Source organism: Mytilus galloprovincialis, chromosome 11, assembly GCF_965363235.1.
Source record: "Mytilus galloprovincialis chromosome 11, xbMytGall1.hap1.1, whole genome shotgun sequence".
Classification (NCBI taxonomy): Eukaryota; Metazoa; Mollusca; class Bivalvia; order Mytilida; family Mytilidae; genus Mytilus; species Mytilus galloprovincialis.
This window is the reverse complement of record NC_134848.1, coordinates 84,963,255-84,973,968: the sequence shown is the minus strand read 5'-3', so window position 1 is coordinate 84,973,968 and position 10,714 is coordinate 84,963,255. Positions and strand designations below refer to the sequence as shown.

The 10,714-nt window shown below is 30.8% G+C and overlaps 1 protein-coding gene and 1 long non-coding RNA gene across 2 annotated transcripts in view; one reads left to right on the top strand and one right to left on the bottom strand.

Moving 5' to 3' along the window:
- LOC143052947 (uncharacterized) overlaps nt 1-10,714 on the bottom strand; it is a 605,057-nt gene that overhangs the window by 269,135 nt on the left and 325,208 nt on the right. The gene's annotated exons all lie outside the window — the stretch shown is intronic.
- On the top strand, nt 4,099-9,116 carry LOC143052950 (uncharacterized). The gene is made up of 3 exons (XR_012971302.1): nt 4,099-4,245; nt 7,306-7,391; nt 8,520-9,116. It is a non-coding gene; the product is annotated as an uncharacterized LOC143052950 (long non-coding RNA).

Below are 10,714 nucleotides of genomic sequence, written 5' to 3'. Positions count from 1 at the left end.
TCGCAATTTTGCGCCTGTCCCAAGTCAGGAGCCTCTGACCTTTGTTAGTCTTGTATTATCTTAATTTCGAATTATTGTGTACAATTTGGAGTAGAGTATGGCGTTCATTATCACTAAACTAGTATACATATTCGTTTATGGGCCAGCTGAACGAAGCCCTCTGGGTGCGGGTATTTTTGCTGCATTGAAGACCTCTTTGTGACCGTCTGCTGTTGTCTGCTCTTTGGTCGGGTTGTTGTCTCTTTGACACATTCCCCATTTGTATTCTCAATTTTATCATGTATTTGATATCTATATATCTATAAGGGCTTACGTTTGTTACTGTTTCTTCGGAATTAGTTTTTATTTGTTGTTGGTAAACATAGATGGTTTTGCCTCTACTATTTGTGTTTCCAAATATTTGGAAGCTGGTTGTGTCTCATATCTGTACATAAACTCTTCATAGATACCATGATAAGTTTTTGTGGTTGTTATACCTGTGTTCTTATTTTATATATATCCTTATATAAATAATTAATACGAACTATTAACGTTGAGAATCCAAATTTTATTTGATAACAAACTGAATTAGACCAAAGTGCGGGGAATATTGAAAGTATACCACTAAGTCATTTGTTGATTATCGTTTATACTATATTATATAGTGTTACCTGATGTGTCACAACCAATGGACTGATTCCTCCCTCTTTTATCAGCCATTTGGTGACCTGTAAATGTCCACCCTCAGCTGCACAATGTAATACCGTTCTTCCATCCTATACAAATACCAAACTATGTTACAATCAAAGGTTAAATAACACAAATATCGAACTCAGAATAAATCTAAAATGAAAAGTTAATAAACACATGGCAAAATCAAAAGCTCAAATGCATCAAAGGAAGTGATAACAACTGTTATTTTCCTGACTTGGTACCGGCATTCTCTTATGTGAAAATGATGGATTGAAAAAAAGACCATAACTTGCAGAAATGCTTTTGTTTTCAAGGCAATGCCGTGTAAAATGTAACAAAAGTACTGAACACCTAGGAAAATTTCAAAAGGAAAGTCCTAAATTGCAAAATCAAGATATCAAACACATCACACGAATTGACAACAACTGTCATATTGTTGACTTGGTACAGATCATTTTGTTGTGTAGAAATAAGTAAATTAAATCCAATTATAAAGCTAGCGATACCTCTCACGTGTATGACAGTGTTATCAAACTCCATTATATTGACAATGATGATTGAACAAAACCAACAGCTGCAACATGTAAAAATGTCACAAATAGGTATACAACAGCAACTGGAAAACCACAAAAAACTGGGGATGATCTCAGGTATCGGAGGGGTAATCAGATCCTGTTCAACTTGTGGTCTTAAACAAATACAACAGCATTGTGTTGCAATATATCACATAATTCAGTAGTCATAACTGTATAAAATGCATAGTCTCATATGTATATTCTTTATAAACAATCAAGAAGCAAGATATTTTGTAATGAATTGTCTCTTCTTCAAGAATGATGTTCATATTATTTCATAGTCAAAATAATTCTGACGTCTGGTTATTTTAAAAAAAAATTGGGACGCCTTCTTACGACGTCATAATGTTAAAGCCATTTTTTACGTTTAGAGTTTTAGACCAAATTTGAGAGCGGAACTTTGAGACCTAATTTTGACAAGAAATGTTCATTACCGGCTAGAAATATTTACGTAGTTACAAAGTCTTAGCTTTTTTGTGCTTATTGATGCAAAATATTTCCAGAAATATTCAACAGAAATTATAAAATAAGATATGATCCCATTTGAGGTAGGCAAATATTCATTATTTTGAAAATGATTTCAAAGAACTAGCAAAATACGTCACATCCGAAGAGGATAAAATGTTAAACTCTGTAAAATCTGACAAATCCGAATTTCCGGATAATGTTTATTAAATTAAAATAGCCTTGCCAAACGTCATAATTATTTGGACTAGTTAATTCATTGTTCTGAAATGTATAAAATGATTGTAATTAATGGATTTCGTACTACGATACTATAAATGTGAAGTCCCCTTTATATACATGTTGTGCTTTTGAAATATACTTTACATTACATCTGTAATATAAATCTATCTGACTAAAAAAAAGATAAGTATTATACTTGAAAGATGATATATATCATTACATTAGATCTGGTTTCTTTTACACAGCCAACAGTGATCAGGTACTGGACAATTGCCAGGTGTCCATTGTACGCAGCAACCAATAATGGTGTACGTCCAATCTGTAATATCAACATATACGAGATATCAACATTTCAATAATAGAAAAGAAATGTGATGCAATAGATGAAGTTATATTAATAACACAATATTCCGTGGTCAATGACCACACATACTAACTTCACTTTTATTTATAGTTTATATATTACTATTGTAATGTATTAAGAAAACAATCATTAAGAAAAAATTCACACACCTAATTAAATGGACATTTAAAAAGTCAGAATGTGAAAATATATGTTCAAACTCTTTTAGGTCATTTTTTAGTAGCAATAAATAAAAAAACTATGTCAATTGGACATGCTTTGATACTATATATGCCCTTGAATTTTTAATAGATAACATTTTTGTTCGCTTTGAATATTCTGTATATTGTCAGATTATCGGAATTATAATGGGGACAAACTGTGCACCACTCATTGCAGACCTGTTTCTGTATTGCTATGAGTTACAATTTATGACAAAAATCAGCAAAGATCCATCGAAACAACATCTGATAAACAAATTTAGTAATACTTTTAGATATTTGGATGATATTTTGGCTCTCAGTAATGACGACTTCAGTATGTATACTAAAGGAATTCATCCTATTGAACTTACTTTAAATAAAACTAATACTAACAATGACCACTGCCCTTTCCCCGATCTTGATATCTATATCACTAACGGAAAGCTTAATACTAAAATGTATGATAAAAGAGATGATTTTTCATTTCCTATCGTTAATTATCCATTTTTAGATGTGACGTTTCCTTGTCACCATTTTACGGTGTTCATATATCTCAATCTGTACGATTCGATCGGGGAAGTAACAATGTTTTAGATTTTAACGAGAGAAATTTAAGTATTACTGAAAAAATATTAAACCAGGGTTTTCGATATCACAAACTAGTCATAACTTTTACTAAATTTTCTCTCAAGTGTATAAGGAAATGTTTCGTAAATATAACTCCACATACAGACATTTAAAAAAGAGGTACGAAAGATATATATCACAGGAATCAATCATCAAAAGTGCATACAATGAAAAGTCACACTGACAACAACACATAATCAGGCTGTACTGATCTGAGATGTCAGAACTTCAATCAGCTGGTATTGTGTCTATTTATTACCGTCAACATATATAGGTATCAGTGATAAAAAGTGAATGCAATGACTAGTCACACTGGTAACAACACACATAATTAGGCTGTACTAATGTGAGATGTCAGAGTTTCAATCAGTTTGCATTGCGTCTATGTATTACCGTCAACATATATAGGTATCAATGATCAAAAGTGAATACAATGACCAGTAACACTGGTAACAACAAATACCCAGGCTGTATTGATGTAAGATGTCAGAACTTCAATCAGTTTGTGTTTAACAGCCGGGAAGCAATTCTCATAATGGCGTCGAAAATGCGACAAAGCTCACGCGTTTTTCCATTCAAAAAATGGCATTTTTTAGGAACGACATCGACGTCACGAAAAATGCTGCGTAAAGACATTTAACTTGTTTCTCTTTCTAAACTAAGTATACCCTTTGATGGGGCAGGTTCCAAACATTTACTACGTTATTATTAAAAGGCTGAAAATACAATGTTTCATTGCAATTTTTTTTTTTTTTTTTTTTTTTTTTATAAAATAATATCTTTATTGCACTTTTCTTTGCTGTTATGACAAATTACTCGACCTACAGCCGTTGGCCGAGTATCCCTGTGAATTAGTCACTGGATAACCAGGGTATTTATGCAGTGAATTCATATTTATAGATAGATTGTTAGTTTTACAGTTCATGGTTATTACAAACATTTTACAAACTATTGTTTCATGATTACGGAAAGTGTACAGTTTTGTCCGGTTTTGTTTCTAAAGATTAAAACTTTTGATCATTGACCTTTAACCTTATTGATGAAAACCGTTGAAGCTGTTTGATCAATTGTGGGGATTAATTTATACGTTTTATTGATACTCACGAACAACTTAAACTTAAGTTAAAAATTATATGTGGTAAGTTTCGACATTGTAAATGGAAATTCATTTGATTAAGTGATAAAGTGTGTAATAAATGCGTTTTGAGACAAAATTCTGTACATTTTCACGAAGCATGCTGTTTTGGTTTATTACCACGTGTTCAGAAATATTGTCAACTTTTGCTACACAAATTTTGTACATGAAAATATATTAAATCTAGCTATTCATGATCATATGTATCTTTTTACATCATTTAAAAATTTGCTGTTTTTAGCATTAATATATTTGTTAATTTCGTATGTGTTTAAAAATTCATTTCTAAAAACTGCATAAGCGTCTATGCATTTTTGTTTATAATTTGATATATGAGTACTTTTATGAACTGAATATATTAAGACAGTTAGGAAGAGATTTATATCATTATACATAGGATCATGTATTTTATAGCCCAGTACTAAAGTTTTAAAATTAAAAATATGTGACCCAATTTTGATTTTGCTTACAAGTACACATATTTTTTTCCAAAACTCATGAAGGAATTGACATTTGAGAAAAAAGTGTTCGTAATCTTCAGTCAAGTTACACAAGTCACACATACTTGTTTCTTGTATATGCCATTATAGTAATAATTGTTTACATGGGAGGATGTAATGGAGTAATTTCCATCTTAACATTTTATATTTGTTATTTATTAAATAGGTAAAGGTAAATTGAAGCACATTATTTATTGGAGTGATTGATTCTAGATTGAAGATGTTTTTCCATTTGGACAATCCTAGTGGTCTCTCATCATTTTTGTTATTAAATGGTTATATATATCTTTGGATGACATATTTTCAATTAATTTTGATTTTTTGTTAACAGTCAAGGACAAGTTTGATTTTGTTTTTATAGAAGTTTTCAAAGATTTGTCAGTTTTTAATGTACTAACCCATTCTTTTGGAATACAATCTTTCAATTTTAAAAGTTCGGAGATCCAATTAGTTTTTGAGGTTAGTTTCTCCAATATAACTTTTTGTGATATGTGACCTTTTTGATCAATTATATCGTTAATGAAAATAATACCATCTTTTATCCAATTTAGGTAAACTAAACATTTTCCTTTAAATTTTATGTTTTTATTACCCCACAACATTTGCTGCCTAATATTTCTAAAATTTATGATGAGTGTATTACTTGATAGTGTATTATTTGCTTCGTACCAGCTCTTTAACATGTTCAAGTAAAATGAGGGTAGTATATTACTTAAATTAGGTAATGATTTTATGTTGTAAGGCATCATATGAAATATAAGGTTGTTTTTACCAAATTTATTGAAATAATAAGTTGGAATGACTTTCCAATTAGCAAATTCTTTTGCGGTTAATCGTTTAACCCATGAAATTTGTAATGCATTCAAAAAGTAATCAATGTCTGTCATTTTTAGACCTCCATTTGTGTAATCTTTGGTAAGTGTTGAACGTTTTACCTTTTCTTGTTTATTATTCCATATAAAATTGTATATGAGTTTCTTAAAATCTTTTATGTACATTTGGGGTATTGAAACAACCGAAGCTAAAAAAGTAAGATTAGGTAAAATAAGCGACTTAACAACTGTTATTCGACCTATCATTGTTAAATTTCTTTTTTCCCAATCAAGTATTAATTTTTTTGACTGTTTCATTTTTTTTCAATATTTAATTTGTCACATTCACTTTTATTTAATCCAAAGTAAACACCTAAACTTTTAATGGGTTCCTTGCTCCAGTGTATATTTTCAATTTTTTCTTTACAATGTTTAAGTCTACCCAACCATATACCTTCTGTTTTAGATTTATTCAGTTTTAAACCAGAAAGCGTTCCAAATATTTCTATTAGGTTCAATGCTTGGTGAATTTCATTTTTAGAATTGAGAAAGAGGGTTGTATCATCAGCTAATTGGGAAATTTTTAGACTATGTGTTTTTTCATCTAGTTTAATTTGAAATCCTTTAATGTTAGAATCTTGTCTTACTCTACAGGCCAAGATTTCAACTGCTATTACAAAAATAAGAGAACTTAACGGACATCCTTGTTTTATACCACGGTGAAGTCTATAGGTTTCTGAGATCCAGCCGTTATTAGATAGGCATCCTTTAGTATCATTATATAAAGTGTTTACCCATTTTATGAAGGAAGGTGGTTCTCCAAATTTTAATAGGGATTCATACATGAAGGGCCATTCTAAAGAATCAAAGGCTTTGGAAAAGTCTATGAACAATAAGATTCCTTCTATATTAAATTTTTCTGAGTAATCTATTATATCTTGAATCTGGCGAATATTAAAACCTATGTACCGATTTTTAATATATCCATTCTGATCACTATGAATAATTTTGGACAACACTAGCTTTAATCGCTGCGCTAAGGCATAGGCCATAAGCTTAGTATCTACATTTAATAAAGTGATTGGCCTATAGTTGTCTAATGATAATGGATCATTTTTTTTATATAATAAGGAAATAACACCTATTTTTTGGAGTGTTGTCATTTCTTCTTTTTCATAGCATGTATTAAATACTTTTACTGCGGATTCTTTTATGTATGACCAAAAGGTACGATAAAATTCTACACTTAAACCATTTAGTCCAGGGGACTTATTTAGTTTCATATTAAATATAGCATTTGTACATTCTTCTATTGTTAGGTTGCCCCCCAATAGTTCACTCTCAGTATTGGATAGTGAGTGATCTATCTTTGTTTCACTTATATAATTTTTTATTTCAGAAGGATCTGGTTCAGTACTTTTATATAAATTTTGGTAATAGTTTTTCCCAAGAATAAGAATATCGGATGCATCTGTAACTATGTTACCTTGATTATTTTTGAGGGCAGAAATAGTTTTCTTAGTTTGTCTTGATTTTTCAAGACCCAAAAAATATTATGTGTTTTTTTTCCCCTTCTTCTGCCCATTTGACTCGGGATCTGATTTGTGAACCTCTAGTTTCTTTTATATATAAATTTTGTAAATTATTTTCTACATTATTTATTTCTATTTTAGAATGTTCAGAATTACTTGATTTTTCGTATAAGAATTTTAATTTATTTTCTAAATGTTTAATTTCATTTTTACTTTCAGCAGCCTTTTGTTTGCAGTATGTAATGGTTGCCTCCCTTACTTCAGTTTTCAGAATGTCCCAAGTAACTCGAGGGTCGTTATTTTTGGTGAGTATTATTTCTTTATGGGTGTCAATTAATTTAATTATTATTTCTTTGTATTTTGTATCATTCAGTATACTGTTATTTATCTTAAAGAATCCTTTGCCTTTATTTTGAGCTTTAAGTCTTATTTGTAAAGAGATCGCTTGATGATCTGTATGTGATATTAGTGCAGGTCTTATGTCTGCTGATATTATGTGAGGTCTTATATCTGGGCTTATTAGAAAGAAATCAATTCTGCTTGCAACACTTCTATTGTTTTTTCTTCTCCATGTAAATTGACTGCTGTTTTGATTTAGTTCTCTCCAAATATCAATAAGTTTATATTTTTTTATTAGTTGCTTTAAACTGTTAACAGGTTTATTTTGATTATTAGGGCTAATACTTTTTCTATCAGATGAAGTTAAACTTTCATTCATATCACCCCCCATTTTTAATATTCCTAAGCGGTTATTATTAATGATATTGTTTACTTTTTTGAAAAATGAGTTTCTATTTCGACGAATGTTTGGAGCATATATATTCAGTAATGTAAAGATATTACCATCAAGTTCTATATTAATGAGTATTATTCTTCCATCATTATCTCTAGTTTCATTAATAATTTTATGTTTTATGTTTTCTTTTATAAGAATTGTTACGCCTCTTGATTGTGAATTTCCGAAACTATGGTAAAGTTTCCCTTTTATCTCATTGTTTATACCATTTTCATGTTTTTTAATAAAATGTGATTCTTGTATAAATAAAATATTACACTTTTGGTTTTTGCACCATAGGTTTAATCTTTCTCTCTTTTCTTTTTGCCCTAAGCCTTGGCAGTTTAGGGAACATATATTTAGTTTTTCACTCATTATAGATATAATTCATTTCTATATTACACATATCTTCAGAATTATACAACAGAGACAATAGGTTGAGCTTAAAAAGTAAATAAGTTGATGTCATATTGTTGATATACACATTAAAATTGTTTACATACACATATAAATTATACACATATAAATCATATAGATGAGGGTTGATTTCTAAATTGCATAGTATCATGTGTTTAAAATCAACACTAATGGGGATGAACTTTATGTTGTGTGTGATAATCATATACTTGTTTACATGTATGTTTATTTTTCTTTTCAGGTTGAGATATCTGTTGCATAGATGAGATTTTGCATTTTGCATAAGTTTACTTTTTGGAGTTTCATGATACGTAAATGGGAGCGTTTTTCTCCCAGCATTATGAAGACTGTGATATTGGATATGAAGTAGAAGCATGATGATATGACAACTTAACCATGATGACTGTTTTTTCCTGTTCTCTTTGCTCAACAATTTTAATTTGTTTTTGAATATCCTGTGAATATCGAGGAAGAAGTGCACAAGAAGATGAAATATTTGTGCAGTGTATAATCTACATTTGATTGGATTTAACAGACATAATAGTATTAGATTTGTGATAATGTTTGGACTATGTGTGTGTGAAAATTTAATTCTAGAATTTCTCTGATCTAGTGTGAATGCCTTAGCATAAGGAACTGCTGATGTATCATAAATTGTTTTTTGCATAATTTTTTTTTTGCTGATATTGTTTACAAAACATTTGATAGTTGCGATCCAGCTTTTATTATGACATTTACATGTAGTTGGTGGATATATGGAAATTTGTTTGTCGTAAAATGAATTGTTAATTTAAAAAAAAGGAGAGCTTTTCAATATCAAAAATAAATTACATGTATACCTATATTTTTGTATTACTCTTTCATGGGAATATGTATAATCTACTATTATACCATATCCGTTTTTTTGTTCATTTTTTATAATATAGATAAAAACAACAAAAAAGACAAAAATAACATATATAAATTTACATACACACATGATTATTTAAAAGAAATATTTGGGTGTTAGCCACAAAAAAAAAAGGGGGGGAATAAAAAATACAGTTTGTTTCTTTAATCAAACTACATTGACCTGAATTTATATCGTTTTCAAATGAGTTAATGCCCTTTCGGTTTTTAAATAGAGACGGATCGTTCATGGACTTCATCAGTTGGTGTTGTTGCTGGACGCTTTTCACTACGAGAGTCAGGTGTTCCCGCACTAAATTGAAACATCGTTGTCTGTATGTTTGGTTCTTTTGCTTTAGCGTCTCCTAATTTTTTCCTTAGTTTTTTTGATATCTTTTTTTTCTTTTTGGGGGTTTCCACTTCCTCTGAAATATCATTCGTTTTATTTTCGAAGGAAAATGTAGCTTTGGTGATTTTCTTCGAGGCTTTTCCGAGTACATTTGATACCTTTTGCGGATTAACATTTGTTGTTGATGGTGAAGCTGCTACATGTGTGCTTTCTTCTGGTATATCATTGATTGACTCAGTGTTAGATTCGTCACTGTCTGTGTCGCTTTGAGAAGACCTGCTGCTTTTTGACTCATTATCGTGAGGCATGCTGTTACTCTCCTTGTTTTGAGCATCAAAACTTGGACAGTCGGCCTGCTTTTGACCAGGAAGCTTGCACTGTTTACAGACCCAGTCGTTCTGACAGTCTCGAAATTTGTGACCATTTTGATAACATTTATTACATACTAAGTTATCATGATTGTCCTTTGTTGATGGCATTTGATCTTTATGGAAAACCATGGCTCTATATTTTCCTATTCTGATAAATCTTGGTAAGGGTTTTTCTAATTGGTCGCAAAAAAGAATGCGATCACCCGTTTGGCATTCTGTCAGCAACCCATCTACTCGAAGTCGTTCTCTGTTTAATTTGTGAACAGTACATTTGCCTTCATTTTCGATAGCCCTCAAAATCTGACCATCGTCTGCAGAACAAGGAACGTCTTTGACTCTGACGCGTAGGTACAAGAGTGATGAGTATTCACTTGATTTTGGGTTGGTACTATAAACATTAATTAGCTTGTTACGTACAGTTATTTTTTTGATGATGAGAGTTTCTCTGTCGTTCTCAGAATCTGGGTAGATGCGCCACATACCTCTTACACGCTGTAGGCCTTTCAGATGGCTCTTTGGTATACATGAGTCAATGGAGTTGTAAAGTTCGAGGTGTGTAAGGTATTGATCTGGGCTTGGTTTCACCTCACCAAAGAGGTCAGTTTCCAAGATAAATACAGGTTTTACAGAGCTGAGCGTTTCGTGAATATTGACATGAGGTTCACCATTCAGATAGTCTATAGGTATAAGACCTAATTTAACTGCATCAGTGTAGGCTTTGGATGAATTTGTGTTATGACTGATATCACTGTCATTTTGTTGTTTACCTGCGGTAGCCATATTGAATTTACTGAGTGTTTTTTTTTACAACTTATTTTTGTGTGAAAT